Source organism: Macaca nemestrina, chromosome 1 (genome assembly GCF_043159975.1).
Source record: "Macaca nemestrina isolate mMacNem1 chromosome 1, mMacNem.hap1, whole genome shotgun sequence".
In the NCBI taxonomy this organism is placed as follows: Eukaryota; Metazoa; Chordata; class Mammalia; order Primates; family Cercopithecidae; genus Macaca; species Macaca nemestrina.
The window spans coordinates 62723936-62743673 of record NC_092125.1 but is presented as its reverse complement, the minus strand read 5'-3'; the positions used below and the strand labels follow the sequence as shown (position 1 = coordinate 62743673).

The 19738-nt window shown below is 47.6% G+C and overlaps 1 long non-coding RNA gene across 1 annotated transcript; it reads right to left on the bottom strand.

Moving 5' to 3' along the window:
• Window positions 1–1455: 1455 nt before the first annotated feature.
• LOC139358277 (uncharacterized) lies at window positions 1456–18337 on the bottom strand. The gene is made up of 3 exons (XR_011613011.1): window positions 17990–18337; window positions 3644–3746; window positions 1456–1897 (listed from the first exon to the last, which is right to left on the bottom strand). It is a non-coding gene; the product is annotated as an uncharacterized lncRNA (long non-coding RNA).
• Between the last annotated feature and the right edge of the window lie 1401 nt (window positions 18338–19738).

Here is a 19738-nt window from a genome sequence, read left to right as displayed (position 1 = left end):
TGATTTCCACTCACAATCTGGTTGTGTGCTTTGTTTCAGACATTTTTTTTGGTTCAGAAACTCCCAAGGGAAAACACCAGGCTAGGAGTCCAGAGGCCTGAGTGTGAGTCCCGGGAATTCTGTAAGTCACAGGAGCGGACACCTGCCACTTACCCCTGTGTCCTCCGCTGGAAAGTGAGAATGACGGTGCCACCCTCTCCTTCTCTGGCCTCCCCTGCCCGGTTTTCTCGGTGCCTCAGTTCCCTCCTCCAGACAGAGGAGGCGAGGAAAGCGTGTGCTTCGCAGGGCAGTGGTGAGGGTCCAAGGAGGCAGCGCACAGTAAACTCCCTCTGAGGAAGCCAGGCTCTCAGTCAGTGCTCGGCATCGTCGTTGCTGCTGCTGCTGCTGCTGTTTTTAGGTTAATTGGAGATAATTGATGTGAAAGTGTTTTGAGAAATTACACAGCACTCTATGTTCCAATAAAAGGTGTGGTTTCCATTCTTCCTTCTTCCTGTTTCATTTCTCAGAACTCCCCTCTGCACACCAGGCAGCTGCTGGCCTGAGCTATTGAATACATCCTGTCTTCCACAGGCTCCCCTGCCTCCAGCGCCCCCATTCCCTCCCCTTCACCTGGCTCATCCCTCCTTCCTGGCACACAAAGCCCAACCCTGCTTCCTCTCCCCTGGGAGCCTCCTCTGACCCTCCAGACTGGGCTGGAGCCTCCTCCTCTGGGTTTCACCAGCACCTGTTGACCACTGGCTGCACACACTGCAAGTTTCTGTGCTTTCAGTTTTGGTTTTGTTTTGTCTTTTTCAGTCTTTTTCCTGCACTCTCCCCACCCTGACATAAGTTTCCTGGGCATAGACAGGGTGTCTAATTTGTCATTGCATGCCCAGAATCTAGCAGAGTCCAGGCATATTATTGTAAGCTCAGCAAATGTACGTGGATTTGAATGAAGGAGGAAATAAGATCATGTATATGAAGTCACCTTTTACGGTCTTAGGAAGAATCATTATTAATAGCTCACTCAACAATATTCATTGATCACCTACTAATCTTTGAAAGGCCTCTACCAGGTACCTAGGGCAACATATAATAGGGTCTCTGCTCTCAAGGACTTTTCGAGGGAATGAGGGAGAATCCCTAGCGGAATTTTACGACCTACAGATGACAATAACATAAATGTAGTAACATACATACGTGCCCTAAAAGAGGCCAGGCTGCCTGTTGCAGAAGTGCAGCCAGGCACAGCTCCCCAGGGGTGTCAGGAGGCTCCTAAAGGAGGAGCTGACTTGAGCTCTGCCTTGACCAGCCTCCCCACAACCCTGTGCCCTTCACTTCATCTCTTCCTTCAGCTTTGGGATGACTCAAGAGAGCTCGTGTCCTGCCCCCAGCTGCTCCTGAGGGGCCAGCAGCCCCCTGGGCCTCTCTGAGGCCACCATCTGGCAAACCTGGGGAGTCGTTGCTCTGAGGCCCCTGCAGGGTCACGCCTGCTACAACTCCATCTGGCCAAGTCCTCAAGGCAGCAGAGGCTGAGGGATTTGGAGTCCACCAAACCCTGGTTTGAGTCTTGGCTCTGCCACTTGCCGGTCGTGTGAAGACATATTACACTTTATCCAAGCCTCAAATTCCTTGTGTATAAAATGAGGCCAGGCCAGGTATGGTGGCTTATGCCTGTAATCCCAGCACCTTGGGAGGCTGAAGCGGGAGGATCGCTTGGGGCCCGGAGTTCAAGACCAGCCTGGGCAACATAGTAAGATACATAAAATCAAACATTTAGCCAGGTTTGGTGGCACACACCTGTGGTCCCAGCTACTTGGGAGACTGAGGTGGGAGAATTGAGGAGCCCAGGAAGTCGAGGTTGCAGTGAGCTGTAACGGTGCCACTGCATTCTCGCCTGGGTGACAAGAGTGAGATCCTGCCGCCAAAAAACAAAAACATAACATAAATAAAATGAGGACAACAATAGCCATTGGTCAGATGGTCATAATTCAATGAAACAACAGATATGAAGAACCTGGAACATTCTTTTAAAAGCCTTCAATAAACGTAAACCATTTTTCCCTCTAGGACTCATAAAGCTGCAGTGCTTTGCAGTCAGGGGTGGGTGCACTCTAGGCCTCATGGGTGTGTTAGTCAGACATCTCACAGGGCCCTGCCGCACCCTCTAGTCCGGGAACCCTCCTGGGTTCCCAGAAAAACGTGCAGGTTAGTAAAACTCAGACCTTCTAAATTTTATAGACACATTTAAGAATCTCTCTTATTGAGCAGAGTGAAGAACTAGTTTTAATTAAATTATAAATGCCTGGAAAAGAGAGAATGACCCCATTTTAGCCTCTGACCCCATGAGGCATAAGCAGACAGGTATAGTTACCCCAGATGAGGAAACCAGGCCTGGAAAAGGAAAGTGTTTGGGCCAAGGGCACACAGTGCACGAGGGGCAGAACCCAGACTAAGTTGACCCTTTCCTCTCTGCGTAGTTACCATCTAATAGGCTGGGCGTCCAGGGGGGCCCCTTCTTGCCTAGGGACCAGTCTGCCTTTATAGGATTAACAAATTAGCTACAAGATTAGAAAATACAGTTTAGGGGTCATGTCACCTCTGGCTCCAAGAGTCTGAACCTCTCCAAATTGTTCCTGGGAATAACATCACTATTGTAAAACCTAAGATGAGTGCTTGAGATATTCTGCAGACCTTGCACTCGATGGATCAGCTGACATCACCCAGACCAGTAATCCGGCTCCACCAGTCTGGCCATCCCACCCAGGATCAGAAAACAGCAAGAAAACCTCACTCCGAACCCCTATGATTCCATCTCCAACCTGACCAGTCGGCACTCCCCACTTCCCAAGTCCCTACCCACTGAATTATCTTCAAAAACTCTGATCCCCGAATGCTCGAGTGCGTGGGGAGACTAATAATAATAATACTAGTAATAATAAAACTCCGTCTCCTGCACAGCCGGCTCTGCATGAATTACTCTTTCTCCATTGTAATTCCCCTATCTAGGCAGCAGGCAAGGTGAACCCATTGGGCGGTTACACTGTCCTTACAGCCTCTAAGGCTGCTCCTGCCCCAGCGCTCAGGGACTCCGGGGCATTCAGTGGAGGGGTGTAAGACCAAGCCAGGCCTGACATCCTGCTGACTTGCCTGTCATAGAACAAAGGTCCCAGGGTTATCTGGCCCATCCTCCTGCTTCCTGCTCTGCCCATCTCCTCCCTGCCTCCTGCTCCCAAACCAACTGTCCACCCCAGTTATCAGCACTACAGCTGGCTGGAGGGGAGGGAAGGAGAAGCTGCATTGTATACATGAGCAAGTTTGTGGGCCCACAGCCTTCACCCCACCACCCTCTGCTCTGCCACTGCATCATCTCCAGTCTCTTCTCTCCTCCCTGCACCCATCGCCCAACCACGGAAGCCTAACAGATTCCAAGGGAACAGCTGGAACCTCCTTGCAGCTGGACCTTTTGCTGGTGGGAAGGGGTAAGGCATGCCCTGACCTGGGCATCTCAGGGACATGCTGCTCAGGCCTCTGCCTTCTGGGTCTCCTCTTGGTTCCATTTGTTCTGTAGCCTCTCCCTGTACAGGAGGTCAGGAGGAGCAGTCACAAGTCACCCTGCCTGATGCATTAGGACACAGAAACCCAGGAAGGTTGAATGACTCACTCAAGTTCACACACAGCAGCCCGAGGAGGAAACCACTCAGTCCAACAGGAGCTCGGCCAAGTTGCCAGCTGGCCTTGCCCTCCTCCCTGAGACAGCCAGCATCCTATATGGATTAAGGGAGAATTCAAACGTCAAAACGGGTAGAGGTGGAAGTGGGGAGTGGCAAAGGGGGAAAAAGATGAATCAAGGCACGCAATCCTACTAAAGAAAGAAGGCTTCAATGTACTCGGTGGCCCCCTGCCGGCTCCCAATGCCAGCCACAGCACCATCCTCCTACTGAATCTTTAATTAAAAGAACAGGACTAATGGGACGGTGTCAAACTACACACTTAATCTGCACCAGAGACAGCCCCTCTGGGAGCCACTGAAACAGATCAAAGCTACTTCTGTGGAGCCCTCATTCTTCAGGCAAGTTGGCAGCAGGAAAAAGATTTGGAAAAACCACCAAAAAAAATAAAAATAATAATAATAAATGAGGAAAGAGAGGAGAGTTGGGAGTAGGAGGGTGTGAGAGCACAGGCCAAGGAAGGCAGCAGGTTCCAGGCCATGCTTGGTCCCCTGGTGTCTCTCCTCACACCCAGCCCCAGTGACAACTGGCGTCCTCAACTCGGGCCATGGCGGTGAGCCCCGCCCTCTGTGTGCCTGATCCAATTGAAGGTCCTCCTGTGACTTCCCTCTGTCTCTCTTTCCAGTAACTTAGAACCCTCCCTGACTGCTTTCCTTCTTTTGGGTCTCCAAGCCTTGCAAATGCTGCTTCTTTGCCTGGAGCTTGGGTTTCTGTCACTTGCATTCAAAAGAGTCTAACATAAGAGAATTGGTCAGATAGGAGGGCAGAATGGATCGTTGTTAATTATGAGGGCTTTGGAGGCAAACTGCCCAGATTCAAATCCCTGTTCCACCCCTTGCTAGCTGTGAGATCCCAAGCAAGTCATTTAACTTCTCTGTACTTCATCTGTCAAATTCACTCATCATAGTACTTAACTCACAGTGCTGCCGTTAATTAGTTAATGTCCACACATATCTGATTAGAAGAGCACACTGTGTAACACAGCCCATTACGACTGCTCTAACTCCAGCCCGCAGGACCAGCTGGCCGGGGCCCCTTTCCACAGCAGTGGTGAGTCCAGATGGGCCCCACCTGCTGCTGCCCCATGGGTGCATCCCCTTGTGCTGTCCCCCCAAGGCCACATCTGCAAGTGGAGAGGATTTGGCCATCACTCACCGGCGGAGGGATGAGTGTGGAAGCAGGAGGGTGAAGTGGGGAAGAGGGAGTCTGCATGTGGGACACCTTCAGAAGCCCTTGTCTTCTGTGTAGTCCCCAGGGAAAGGAACGCCTGCCTGCTCTGTAGAAGGCAGGCTGAGCTCTGAGTGTGGGCTTCCTATCCTCACAACAGCTAGTTTCATCCTTCAAAGTCTGAAGCCAGATACATTCTGCCACCAGATTCATTTTTTTCTGAAGCTCCCGTTTGGTCTGTTGGAGGAATTCACGTTCCTCCGACTATCATAACTTTGCTCTATCTTTCAAGAGCTCACACCCTGGCCTTGTTTTGCAAATAGAGCATTCTTTCTCTCCTGCCTGTCCTTTACCTTACAAAAGCTTCCCTATATTGAACAAAAACATTTTCTTTCTTTTCTTTTTTTTTTTAATTGAGACAAATTCTTGCTCTGTTGCCCAGGCTGGAGTGCAGTGGCGCGATCTCGGCTCATTGCAAGCTCCACCTCCTGGGTTCACGCCATTCCCCTGCCTCAGCCTCCCGTGTAACTGGGACTACAGGCGCCCGCCACCATGCCCGGCTAATTTTTTATATTTTTAATAGAGATGGGGTTTCACTGTGTTAGCCAGGATGGTCTCGATCTCCCTACCTTGTGATCCACCCGCCTCAGCCTCCCAAAGTGCTGGGATTACAGGCATGAGCCACCGCGCCCGGCCGAACAAAAACATTTTCAACTGCTCTGTAGTGGAAGATAGGGAGGCCAGGGTGGAGGTAAAGGGTAATTAAATAATTTCTGCTGCAGCACGAAAAACTGAACAGCATTAAGTATTATTAATATCATGTGCTCTTCCCAATGAATTAACACAGGCAATCCCTCTCTCCTGTCTGGTGTTCAGTAAATATTTGTTGAATGAATGAATGTTAACAGCTTATGATTCTGTCTTTCCTGCTCTGATAAATTATGAAGTCCATGTAGCCAAATCAGCATCAAACCCATTTTATATGCAGTCTGTGTTTTGAGCCCCAGGTCAAAGTGAATAAAATATGTGTGAAAACGAAGTGATAATGTCCATTGGAGAACATTGGCTTCTTGTATTTGTAGGGGACAGGGTCTACCTGGCTTGGTGTTGGTGACTTGAGAGTAGCCTTCCAGCTGCTTTTCTCTGGTTCCCAAGTAAACCAGGGTCAGGCTGTCCCTTCCAGGTGGAACTCTGTTGAGACCCCACAGGCAGCTCTGGTGAATAACCAGCATGTGCAAACTCATTATTCTCCAGCTGAGCCCAAAACCGTGCAGGAAGTAGGGCAATTCCTGCAGGACTGAGTCTGCCCCTGGCTGAGCCTTGCTTTGCTCATTGCAGATATTTAAGTCTCTCCGTAGTGCTGTGACTCACCTGTCTGTCCTTGGATGGAATTCCACAGGGAAATCACCTGCAGAACCTGGTCACTATCTGTACACAAAGCACATGGAGAGATTCTAGGGACAATCATCTCTAAGTAAATTACCTAAGGGCAGAAGAGTCTGCCCGGGACCTGGGGGAGAATGGAGCAGGGACAGGAGGTAGGAATAAGTGACTCGTGCATTAATCACAAAGCAATCAGCAGATGACAAGGGGCCTTGGAACCGCTGCATCTGTCTAGCTGGATGAGGTGAAAGGAAAGGTCACTCCTGTCTGGGAACTCCCATCCATCTTCAAGACACTCACTTACCTGGCTTGCATGTGCCTGGGATTCCTGTTTTCCCTGCCCAGCAGAGACGCTGCCCTGGCCTGGTTCATTGTCCATTATCTGCCCTCTGGCCCACCCCAGTATCCACCTGGCCTGCCCCACCTGGCCCAGGCCACAGAGGAGGGCGTGGCTTTGGCTAGTTGACCTTTAGGAAGTCATTTACTGGTTGTAGCCTACCTCAGTTCCTGAGACCTGTAAACTCCTCTTTCTCTGCCCTGAATCTTCCTCAGTGATCAGGGCCCAAGCAGGAGAGCGGGCATGAACTCTCCGTGCTCTTCCACTAACTTCTTCCCTTGATCCTCCCCAGCTTCTTCCCTCTCCTGGCAACCCACCCCCTGCCCGCTGTCCCCTGGGCACAAAGGCTCCTGCTGGATGGAGCTGTCTTCTTACCTCTGCTGGCCCTCCCTGGGCTGTACCCCAGTCCTTGTATCAAAACCTGTTCCCAGGTTCAGATCAATTTCTTTCTGACATATTTTCACAAAAGTGGGTTTTGTCTCCCAGGTCATTTCAGTTTCAACTGGAGCAATGTCCTTGCCCAGGTGTAACCCTTGGCAGTGGATTTCGGCAGGGGTGATGAGTTTGGAGTAGAAAAAAAGAGTCTTGATTAGAATGGCTGCTCCATGGCTCAAATCACAGATAGAGCATGAGATTTGGATTCAGGTATTGGATTTATTTTATTTTATTTTATTATTTATTTATTTATTTATTTACTTATTTATTTATTTATTGGGACGGAGTTTCGCGCTTTCGCCCAGACTGGAGTGAAGTGGCCCAATCTTGGCTTACCTCCACCACCCCTTACCCTGCCCTCACCAGGTTCAAGCGATTCTCCTGCCTCAGCCTCCAGTAGCTGGGATTAGAGGCACCCCCCACCACGCCTGGCTAATTTTTGTATTTTTTTCATTGAGACGGGGTTTGGCCATGTTGGCCAGGCTGGTCTCAAACTCCTGACCTCAAGTGATCCACCCGCCTCGGCCTCCCAATGTGCTAGGATTACAGGCGTGAGCCACTGGGCCCAGCCCCTGGCATTGGATTTAAATCCTGACACAACAACTTCCTAGCTGTATAACCTTGGGTGAGTCATTTAACCTGTCCTAGCTTCTCAACAACAGGGATAAACATGCTCACCTAGCTGAGGAGAGGATTTAATAAAGTGTATATTTTTAAATCCTGGTACAAAGTTGTAACCATTCTCCTTAGCATGGTAAGGTCAGCACTTCCAACATCGGGGAAGGGGTGAAGGTCAGGGAACTGAACTGCCCTCTGCAGCTGAATAGCACCTAGGCAGGTTATTTTAAAGGCCCGTGGCCTCCAATATCTGTGGCACCTGTGTACTACACCCCTCTGGATTTCCACCATTGCAGGAATTCCTCTGGGTAAGCATTATAGTCTCCCTAGGGTCTCCTTTTGAAAGGTGAAAATTCTCATGAAAGTTACTAATGCTGCAATGTGAAAAGTGTAATTAAAAAGATTTTATTTATTTTTGTGAGAATGCAAGGTGCCCTAGAGCCCAGAAACCAGGAGAAAGCAAGGATTGTCCCAACTATGAGAGGCAAATTCAGGCCCTGAGCCAGGCACTCTCTTATCCACGATCTCATTCTACCTCACAACAACCTTCAGAGGGAGTTATTGTTAAAGAACTGTTTAAAGGTAAAATCAAGGCTCTTGTATAAATGCAACCTCTTACAAACATGAAATTCAGATTCAACTCATCGATTAGTAAGGGAACCAGTAAGATGTTACGACTGCTCAAAAAAGAATCCAAAGAGCAGATGCATACAGAAGCCATCAGGAATGCTGACATTTGCTTAATAGATACAAAACTGGTCAATATTCACAGAGCAATAATCAGTTGCATTTCCAGTTGATATAATTTGCATTTCTATGGACAAAATCATTTGCATTATTATCAGTTTCTACAATTTTCAGAGTCATAAAATAGCTCAAAGACGATGAAAGAAAGGCAGAGGTAACCCACAGGCAAACAGACAAGAAGCCCAATAACAATCTTCTCTTGCCATTTCAGAGTCTCACACAACCTTTTCTAACATTGCGACTATCCTCATTTCATCACAAAGCAGAAAGCATGGAGATAGGCATAGAAAGTAGAAATGAAAAGTGGAAAGCTAGTCCAGAGGCACCCAAGTGCCAGTCCCATCTGAGGGCTGAGGCATGTGTAACAAGAGTGTCACATGGGGGATGAAATTAGAAAAATAAGAATGAGGTCAGTTTTTCGACAAAGCTAAATGATTTCCTTCAAAAGACTGTCCATTATTGGAGATTATATTCTTCCTACATTTGTAGCATTAAAATGTCTTTTCCAGCCGGGTGTGGTGGCTCACGTCTGTAATCCCAGCACTTAGAGGGGACGAGGCAGGTGGATCACTTGAGGTCAGGAGTTCGAGACCAGCCTGGCCAACACGGCGAAACCCTATCTCTACTAAAAATACAAAAATTACCCGGGCATGGTGACATGTGTCTATAATCCAAGCTACTTGAGAGGCTGAGGCAGAGAATCGCTTGAACCCAGGAGGCGGAGGTTGCAGTGAGCCGAGATCGCGCCACTGCACTCCAGCCTGGGGGACAGAGCAAGACACCTTCTCAAAATAAATAAATAAATAAAAGTCCTTTCCTTTTTAAAAGGATGGTGATAATATATGACAGTAGTAATAATTGTTGTTCTTTTTTAAATGTACTTGTTTGATGAAGTAAAGGCTGGCAATCCTATGTAAGCCCCCATTAAATATATACATCTATATGGTTTTTATAGTTGTATTTGGCTATTTTATTCATCTGTGATAGTCCAAAGTCTGGAAACACTCCTGCATTCACAATTCTGCAGTGTTGTATTACAGATAAGTTGGTTAAAGAACAATATCTGATAACTCCAGCACTTTGGGAGGCCAAGGTGGGTGGATCACCTGAGGTCAGGAGTTTGAGACCATCCTGGCCAACATGGCAAAACCCTGTCTCTACTAAAAACACAAAAATTAGCTGGGTGTGGTGGCGCACACCTGTAATCCCAGCTACTCGGGAGGTTGAGGCACAAGAATCACTTGAACCCGAGAGGCAGAGGTTGCAGTGAGCCGAGATCATGCCACTGCACTCCAGTCTGGACAACAAAGTGAGACTCCATCTCAAAAAAAAAAAAAAAGAAAAGAAAAGAAAAAAGGGACAACACCTGAGCAACACTACCTGGGTCGCCTAGCCCAGCAGGGTTCTCTTTGTCTCAGCCAAACATGGGAAGCTGACTTGGTTAGGCTGGGCATCCAGACACCGAGGCCGAATAGAAAAGACATAAGAAAATTATGACTTACAGACTGACCTTGGGGATGCCAGAGGGTGGTCCAGATGGAGTGAACCCTGAAAATGACCTTCTCTGGTGCTAGCCTCCACATGCATTCTGTCTATGGTGCTGCAAGGCTTGTGCTATGGTCTGAATATTGGTGTCTCCCCAAAATTCATACGTTGAAACTTAATTCCCAAGGTGATAGTATTAAGAGGTGGGGACTCTGGGAGATTATGAAATCATGAAGGCAGAGCCCGCATGAATGGGACTAGTGCCTTTATAAAAGAGGCTGGAGGAAGGCTGTTTGCCCTTCTGCCATGTGAGGACACATAGAGAACACCACCCATAAAGAAGGGGCTCTCACCAGACACCGAATCTGCCAGCACCTTGATCTTGGACTTCTCAGCCTCTAGAATTGTGAGCAATAAACATCTTATAAAGATATTTATGAGGCCGGGCGCAGTGACTCACGCCTGTAATCCCAGCACTTTGGGAGGCCGAGGAGGGTGGATCGCCTGAGGTCAGGAGTTCAAGACCAGCCTGGCCAACCCGGTAAAACCCCATCTCTACAAAAAATACAAAAATTAGCCAGGTGTGGTGGTGTACGCCTATAATCCCAGCTACTCGAGAGGCTGAGGCAGGAGAATCACTTGAACCTAGGAGGCAGAGATTGCAGTGAGCCAAGATCATGCCATTGCCCTCTAGCCTAGGTGACATAGTGAGACTCTGTCTCAAAAAAAAAAAAAGATGTTTATGGCCAGGCACAGTAGTTCATGCCTCTAATCCCAGCACTTTGGGAGGCCAAGGCGGGTGGATCACTTGAGGTCAGGAGTTTGAGACCAGCCTGGTCAATATGGTGAAACCCTGTCTCTACTAAAAATACAAAAATTAGCTGGGTGTGATGGTGTGCGCCTGTAATCCCAGTTACTTGGAAGGCTGAGGCACGAGAATTGCTTGAGCCCGGGAAGCGGAGGTTGCAGTGAGTGGAGATTGTGCTACTATACTCCAGCATGGGCGACAGAGTGAAACCCTGTCACAAAAAAAAAAAAAAAAAAAAAAAAAAAAGATGTTTATGAGTTATCCAGTCTAAGATATTTTTTTATGGCAGTGCAAGGGGTCTAAGGCACTTGTCAGTAGGCTTTACCTACACCGTCCTCCCTGCCTATAATGAAGAAGATCCAATCCTGAAGCTCAATAAACCTGGCCTAAGCTGGCATGCCAACCAAGAAAGACAGGAACAGGGCTTGGCACCATCTCCCTTCGAAAGAGCCTGCTCCAGCACCCAGGGTGCAGGGTTGTAAGCAAAGCCAGAAATGAGAGGGATTACAGATTTCACAAGCCAATGACTAACTAGTATCTGGTGAATTGAAGCAGAGATTTCCTAGCATGTGACAATATTAACCTTTGCAGCCTGGGTTTTCAACTCGTCCACATCAGGGGTTTGGTTGGCAAAGCCCTGTCACCTCCCCCACATTTGACTATCTGCTGCTAAAAGTCAGAAATGATCGAAGGCCCTGCTTTTAAAGGCACAGTGCTGCTCCACCAGACAGCGAGAAGCCCAGGCAGGCCCCACCTGGAAAGAACAGGGAGCACACACACACTGGAGTTTGGGGTTTCATTCTAAACAAGTGGGGCATCCGTCGTCACTCCAGAGGGGAAGGAGGGTTGCGTCCAGTGGAGGATCTGCGAGTACCAGCATGTTAAGCACTGCTACCCTGTATGTAGTACCTGCTTTCTGCTGGGTTAACAGGAGAGGAAACAAGCACGGGGATGATACAGCTCCTGGTGGGTTTTTAAGAAGAATGCATTTAAACTCAGAGTGTGCCTGAACAGCTGGGCTGGAAAATCGCTTGTTTAGCTCTGCAGTTTGTGTCAGGGACTCACTGGCTGAGACAGAATAAAAGCAGCTTGATTTTGTAAACTGTCAGTATTATGAACCAAGGCAAAGACCTCTAGGGAGAGGGACTCAAGAGACTTCTTTTCTCCATGCCTACACAGCAGAGGGAATGATAGGACCAAGCTCAGGAACAATTGCCTGTTAGCACTACAGGCATTGATTGGGGTCTAGGGTTTTCCTGTTCCCGTCTCTGCCTTCAAGGAATCACAGCCCCAGAATTCCAGAATCTCAGATCCAGAAGGGACCAGAGATGGCACAGAAATCCCTGCTTTAGCTCCTGTGACAGCTCCTGGCCTCTGCAGAGCCCGATGCCCCAGGGAATGCTCACTACTTCTCTGCCCAGCCTGCCCGGTGTTTGCCAGCATAGACTGGCGGTAAATCCCCTCTTGTGTGAGCTGAAACCTGTCTCTTTTTCATCAACCAGCAGAGTGGTTATGTACCACGGCACCTTAGATGAGAATGGTCCCTCAGAGATCCCATGAGTCAGACTACCCAAATTCACCCGCAAGCATTTTTCTCTGGGTCTACCTAGTGTTTTAAAACTTTGCTTTTGATCCAATATTTACAACAGAGAGATTTCCTAGAAAAATCTAGCTTTGTGGATTTTCTTGGTATATTGGAAAGGCTGGCAACAATGACTCACACTACCATCTGAAAAGACCTGGCTGGAGTTGGGTGTTGGTTGTCCCCTTATTATGGGCATGGATTTCCAGTTTACCATCATCCCCAGCACTCCCTACTGTCCCCATCCCAGCAGCTCTCCTCTGAGATCCCACTGGTCTCTATAGCTTATAAGTTTGTGAGACCAGACCTTGTTCATGCTCCAAGTTTTACCAGTGACCATGTACCAGGATCCTCCTTGGCCTATGGTTCATTCCCTTCCTTTATAACTTAACCTCTTCCCTTCCAGAGCCATGCTTACCCCAACGGATTTCCTTCCTTTGTCCTGCTCCTATTTCCATCTCGTGGCCTTTATTGATATAAAAATAACCAAACTAGCAAAGCAACTTTGTTAACTACTCCTCTGCTTGTGCCCATGCATTTAAGTCAATAGTGCTTAGCTGGGCATGGTGGCTCACGCCTGTAATCCCAGCACTCTGGGAGGCTGAGATAGGTGGATGGAGTTCGAGACCAACCTGGGCAACATAGGGAAACCATGTCTCTACAAAAAATACAAAAATCATCTGGGCATGGTGGTGCATAGCTATCATCCCAGCTACTCGGGAGGCTGAGGTGGGAGGATTGCTTGAATCTGGGAGGTCGAGGCTGCAGTGAGCCGAGATCATGCCACTGCACTCCAGCCTGGTGACAGAGTGAGACCCTGTCTTTAAAAAAAAAAAAAAAATCGGTGTTGCTCAACCAGCAACAGAATAGTCTACCTTTAGGGACTTTTGGGAATTTTCTGTATTATCATAATGGCTGGGGCAATTAGTGCTTGGGGTCCAAAAATGCTAAATATCATGCTATGCTAGGAGTAGTCTCATTAAAAAGACAAACTAAAATCTTATTCCATTCAAAATGCTGCTAATCCTCATGGGAAAATACTGATTTAAATTGAATGCTAGCTAATTTTGTCCTACATCATTTTTCTGTATGCCTATGTAAAATGAGAATAACATATTTCATTCTTATACCAATTCATTTCTTTCATAGAGTTGTGAGGATTGTGTGAGATTTAAAGAATAGATACTTGACACATACTAAGGATACAATAAATGCTAGCAATGATGGCTGATTCAGAAATGGAATGGTGAGACAGGAACTGGTGTGTCTGCCCACAGACCTGAATTCTAGTTCGAGTTGGAAGAGCTACTCTGCCATTCACAAACCACATGACCCTGGTCATGTTTCTCCTCTCTGAACAATGAAGGGTTGTATTAGATTTCCGGAGTCCTGGTCATCCCCAGTATTCCATGGTTCTGTGTTCCTAATGAGACAAACAGCATACCCTTTTTTTTTTTTTTGAGGCAGGGTCTCACTCTGTCACCCAAGCTGGAGTGCAGCGCCGTGATCTCAGCTCACTACAACCTCTGTCTCCTGGTTTCAAGCGATTCTCCTGCCTCAGCCTCTCGAGTAGCTGGGACTACAGGCACACACCACCACGCCTGGCTAGTTTTTTGTATTTTTAGTACAAATCCATGTTGGCCAGTCTGATCTCAAACTCCTGACCTCAGGTGATCCGCCTGCCTCAGCCTCCCAAAGTGCTGGAATTACAGGCGTGAGCCACTGCGCCTGGCCAATACCCTTTTTCTAGTCAATATTCTTGCTGGCTTTTGTTGTCTGGGTCAGCATTCCCAGGTACAATGGTGAAAGCTGACCTGAGGCTGTATTTCCTTCCCCAGCAAATAAAAGAACAAAGACAAAGAACAAACCATATGTGTATACAGGACACAGATACACATTGGTTATCATTGTGTCCCTGAAGTCTGTAATGTTTTCAGGGAGGTAGTGGTGGGTAGCCTCAACTTCTCCTAGTCTTTCCCCTTCCTTAGATGGGGAAAGAGTTTTCTTCCAGAATACAGCCTTTTGTGATGGGTACCTGTTAACCACTAGGCTCTCACCACAAAGGGATTCAGGGAAACAGTTTCTGAGGCTCTACAGAGGCTCAGAAATAGATCCCTCTCCCTACTGCCTGCTGGAAGGAAGGCTGGCACAATAGGGGTAGAAGGCAGGAGGCTGTACATCAAAGGGGAAAAAAAAAATAGCAGTTCAGTTCATTTGAATAAACCAGGAAGAAGGGAACTGCAATAGGTTATTACTGAGAGAATAATTTGTAACTAGGTTACAGATAGTCTCAAGATAGAGACTGAATGGTAAAAATGGACAAAATACAAAATGGAAATAGAACTCTCTTGGTGGCTGATGGAGAGTTACAGCACCATTTACTCTACCCTTCTACTCCATATTTTCCTTCTGGGTGTGAGAGGTATTTTTCAAATGATTTTTCAAAACACCAGGGGTAAGAATATTTCAATAGACTTAAGGGAGTTATCCTCAAGCAGATTCAACGATGTTAAGGGCAGAGGGCCCACCCGTCTCCCTAGATTTTTATAGGTTACTGGTGCCCTCTGGTGGGGGATAAAGGTTACGTCTGTGAGGTATAGACCCGAAATTTAATTGGTCATTTGTGTTCAGACACTGCAATCTCCCAGCTCTGAGGTACCAACAAGAGGAGGCAGTACCAGGTGATAAGCACCTCACAGGTGCTTTCTCACTGGTCCATCAGACTGTTTCACAGATTAGGAAACTGAGGCTTAGAGACATGAGGTGAACTACCTAAGGTCACTCAGCGGGCAGCTAACTGGCAATCCTCATTCAGTGCCAACAATTCCAGGAATGCTGATGGTCAGTTTTTCAAACATAGACAAACTGTCATGCACACTCACACTCACACAAAAAGAAAAGACAAAGAAGAAAGTAGATGCAATTTTCTCCAAAATGTATCCCCTATGAAGGTAGCAGCTTTACCCAGTTTTGAGCATTGTACTTTGCTGGAGTTTAAGATTTCCCAGTTTAGGGCACTGGAAAGTTTGAGTCTCTTTACCTTGAATCAAAAGCATAGCTTATTTCCCACTAGTGATTCTCTTAGAGGTTAATGATGAAGGGGAACAAGCCCTAGAATGAGAGGGGGCAAAAGCTGGTTACCAGACCAAAGGTGTGAATTGGCCATATAATACTTGATATCACTTCTGTCATTGTAAAGTAAGGGTGTTCAAGAAAATGATCTTTAAGGCCATAAAATATATTTTTTGCACTCCTTGCCCTAAACTTAAAATAAGTGCTCACTCACCTCTCCCTTTTCTCCAGTCCTGCAAGGTTTTCTGTGTATGTATGTGTCAGAAATATTGGAGTATCTGCCTAAATTCTGAGTCTAGTAAAACAAAACCAAAATCCATTCTCGTGCCCATGATGCTTTCATAATCTTGCCCCTAACCATTTCCCACTGTTCCTCTTCCTCTCCCCAAACCTTTCCCCCTTAGCCTTAGACTTCAGCAGTGGTTGTCAGAATGTGGTTTCTAGGCCAGAAACATCAGCATCACCTGGGAACTTGATAGAAATGCAAATGATTGGACCTCACGCAGACCTACTCTACTAGAACCTCTGGGTGAGGCCCTACAACCTGTCAAACACCGTCAGACCTGTCAAACTGTTTGCTCAAGTTTGACAGTCACTGTTCTAGATCAGGGTTCTTAATCTAGGGTCCACAGATGGTTCTAGAAAGTCTAAATGTTTTTTGAATTTGCATGTAACATTTTGCATAAGTACATGCCCTTTTTTTGGAGACAAGTTCTCAGAGCAGTCAACTCTCGACTCCAAAAAAAGTTATGAACTACTACGCCATCATTCTGTTTCTTTTCTTTTTTTTTCTTTTTGAGACAGAGTTTTGCTCTTGTCGCCCAGGCTGGAGTGCAGTGTCTCAATTTCTGCTCACTGCAACCTCAGCCTCCTGGGTTCAAGTGATTCTCCAGTCTCAGCCTCCTGAGTGGCTAAGATTACAGATGCCCACCACCACGCCCAGCTAATTTTTGTATTTTTTGTAGAGACAGGGTTTCACCATGTTGGCCAGGCTGGTCTCAAACTTCCGACCTCAGGCAATCCGCCCACCTCCAGCCTCCCAAAGTACTGGGATTACAGGCGTGAGCCACCGCACCCGACCTATCTTTCTGTTTCATAGTTTCATAGTAAACAACTTCCTGCCTACATCTGCAAACTCTTCTTTCCTCCTCTTCTTTGCCTTAAAAGATAGCTGGCTTTCCCTCCAAAGGATCTTGGCGGTCACTTTCCCATACCTCATGTGCTTTCAGGATAGGGTATGGGGCCTCCCCAATACTGCACTCAGACCCCTATTCTTCCACACTTCCAAATCTCTGCATATATATATACACACACACACACACACACATATATATGTGTATACATATATATATTTAGATCTATACTTCCCTTTACTCCTCCTTTACTGCTGTCATCTGCTGACCTTGCTCCCACTTTCCCTTGTTCATTACAGACTTTGCGTTCCTACCTCCGACCAGTTTCCTGGGTGATAACATCATGTGAATGACCCATCCAATACCCATCCAAGGCCTCGTGGGACCTTAACCACTTCCCATCCAAGAATTTCACCTTCACATACTCCAGCCACTCACTCTGCTAGGCCCCGGGGCCTTGCCCTCATCTGGGATGCTCTACCGTATGCCAGTCAGCTTACGCCAAATTACACTGTGGTAACAAACCCCCAAATCTCAGTAGCTTGCATTAACAAAGGCTTGTTTCTCTGTCCATCGCAGCATAGGTGCAGCTATGCTCCCTGTTCTCTTCAGTATTGGAGACAGGCCAAAGGAGCAGTCCCCATTTTGGGACACACTGGCCTCATGTGGAGGAAAAAGAGCACTGACTGACCCACACAATGGTCCCTAAGCCTCTGCTCAGAATAGCATAGCTCATTTCCACTTGCATCCCATTGGCCAGTCTGCTGCCAGTGGTGTAGGAAGTGCAATCTTTTCCAAGGCCGGGTAGAGAAAAGCTGCATGGGTTTTGATGGTAATACATCTACCACAACCTTTGAAGTCCTGTTAGATCTTTCTCCCTCTCTCTCTCTCTCTCAACATAGCGACCTGTCTTTTCAGGTCCTGGTCCTCTCCTCCTACTGTACTATTCTTCAGTTTCAATCAGCCCCCTCCTGGAAATGACAATAGATAACATTTACTGAATACTTAGTAGGTTCTACCTTGACATTTATTATCCTGTGAGTCATTGAGAGCTTCGAGAAGTTAGCCTGTCTTCACCTCATTCTGTTTTCTAGATTAGAACCATTACTTCACCTATGAGGAAAACAAGAACCAGATAGAATTGAGAGGCCAGGTCAGGGCCATAAGTGTGTGACACCAATCGGCAGGTTGTGCGACGTTTTCTCCTGTAGTACTCATTGGCCTCAGTGGTTCTCAACCAGAGGCCATTCTCCCACTAAGTGATATTTGCCAATGTCTGGGGACATTTTTTATTGTCATAATTAGGGGAGTGCTACTGGCATTTAGTGAGCAGAGACAAGGATGCTGCTAAACGTCTTACAACACACAGGACAGCCCCCATCGCATAATTCTTCAATCCAAAATGTCAACAGTCCTAAGGCTGAAAAACCCTGGTCTACAAATTGGACAGTCTCAGGCAATAGTCTTGTGGAAATTTTCCTACTCTGTTCTCTCCCCTATTCTCCAGAATACCTGTTCCGGACCTGCTCCACTCTCTTCAAACTATTACCCCAACGACCATCTCTGCTGTACGGCGGAAGGCCTGGAGGCCGGCGGAAGGTGCAGCGCCGGCGGTGCTCCGACTTAAAGGGGTAGAGCAGTCTGGCCGCGGGCGAGCGGCTCAGGGGTCCCCAATCCGAGCCCCGCGACCCAGGGGTGGCGGTGACGCCTGGAGTGAGGCAGGCGTGGCTGGGCTGGGCTCTTAAAGAGGCAGCCAGACACGACTCTCAGTGTCTACAGCCATACCACCCTAAACATGCCTGATATCGCCAGCTAAGCAGGGTCCAGCCTGGTTAGTACTTGGATGGGAGGCCGCCTGGGAATACCGGGCGCTGTAGGCTTTTTGACGCTCGCTTCCTTTTGTCGCCGCGCTTCCCAACCGCCCCCAGACTCTGCTCCCCCTCTTCCGCCCGCCTGTGTACCCAGCCATGGCCTGGGACCTCCTCGTGGGGGACTGCCGCTGTAGCACCGCCAGGCAGCAGCATCCCACCTCTACCGCCTCACTGCAGCCCCACCAGGAGCCCGGCTTCAGCCAGGGTGGGGCGGACCGGGACCCGACCCTGAAAGCGCAGGTGCGGGTTCTCTGCGGTCAGCGTGTCTTCCCGCTCCCTGGATGTCCAGGCAATTCAATTCACTCATCTCTCTCTGTCCATGCTGTCAGCGACACGTTTCCTTCCTCTCCTAACTCCTAGCCTTCCTTTAATCTCAGCTCATCTCTTCCAGGAGGTTGTTCAGAAGCTCTTGGCTACATTAGGTCCCCCCTCTGTATTTCTCATAGCAGCATGTAGTCTCGCAACAAAACATTCACTATGCTAATATTTACGTGCTTAACCAGTTTCCCTAGACAGGAGAACAGGAACCATGTTCATCTTCATCACGGTATCCCCCAGTGCCTAGACAATACAAGATACATGATAAGTACTTAATATGTACAGCTCAGGTGTCTCCTGACTTCCATTTGGATGTTCTCATATGCACAAACTCAACACAACTAACTAAACTCGTCATTTTTTCCTATCTCATCACCATCATCAAAAACCTACTCTTCTACCTTTTTTTTTTTTTTTTTTTTTTTTGAGATGGACTCTTGCTCTGTCACCCAGGCTGGAGTGCAGTGGCACGATCTCGGCTCACTGCAACTTCTGCCTCCCCAAGTTCAAGCAATTCTCCTGCCTGTCTCCTGAGTAGCTGGAACTACAGGCTCATTCCACCACACCCGGCTTATTTTTGTATTTTTAGTAGAGACGGGGTTTCACCATGTTGGCCAGACTGGTCTCGAACTCCTGACCTCAGGTGATCTGCCCACCTCAGCTTCCCAAAGTGCTGGGATTATAGATGTGAGCCACCACGCCCGGCCCTATAGTCTTCATCTCAATGAATGGCACCACCATCCACGAGTTACCCAGCATCCTTGACTCCCCGCTTCCCTCAAACCACATTTATTCATCTTTTTTTCCTAAAAACACTGGTCACTTTAAACATGCATTGTTTAAAGTGCACACATTGTCATGAAGTCTGTCTCTTCTTTTACCTTGATTTCTCTCAAATCCTTGCACTTCTTTTGGGCTTTTGTCTCAAACATACTGGGTTTAACCACTGACTATCTGCAATTCTGAATTGCCTTTGACGAGCTATTTAGCATCTCTGAGCCTTAAATACTTCATGGAATAACAGATGTCAAGTCAGCACCTACTAAGTGTTCTATTATAATAATGCATCTAT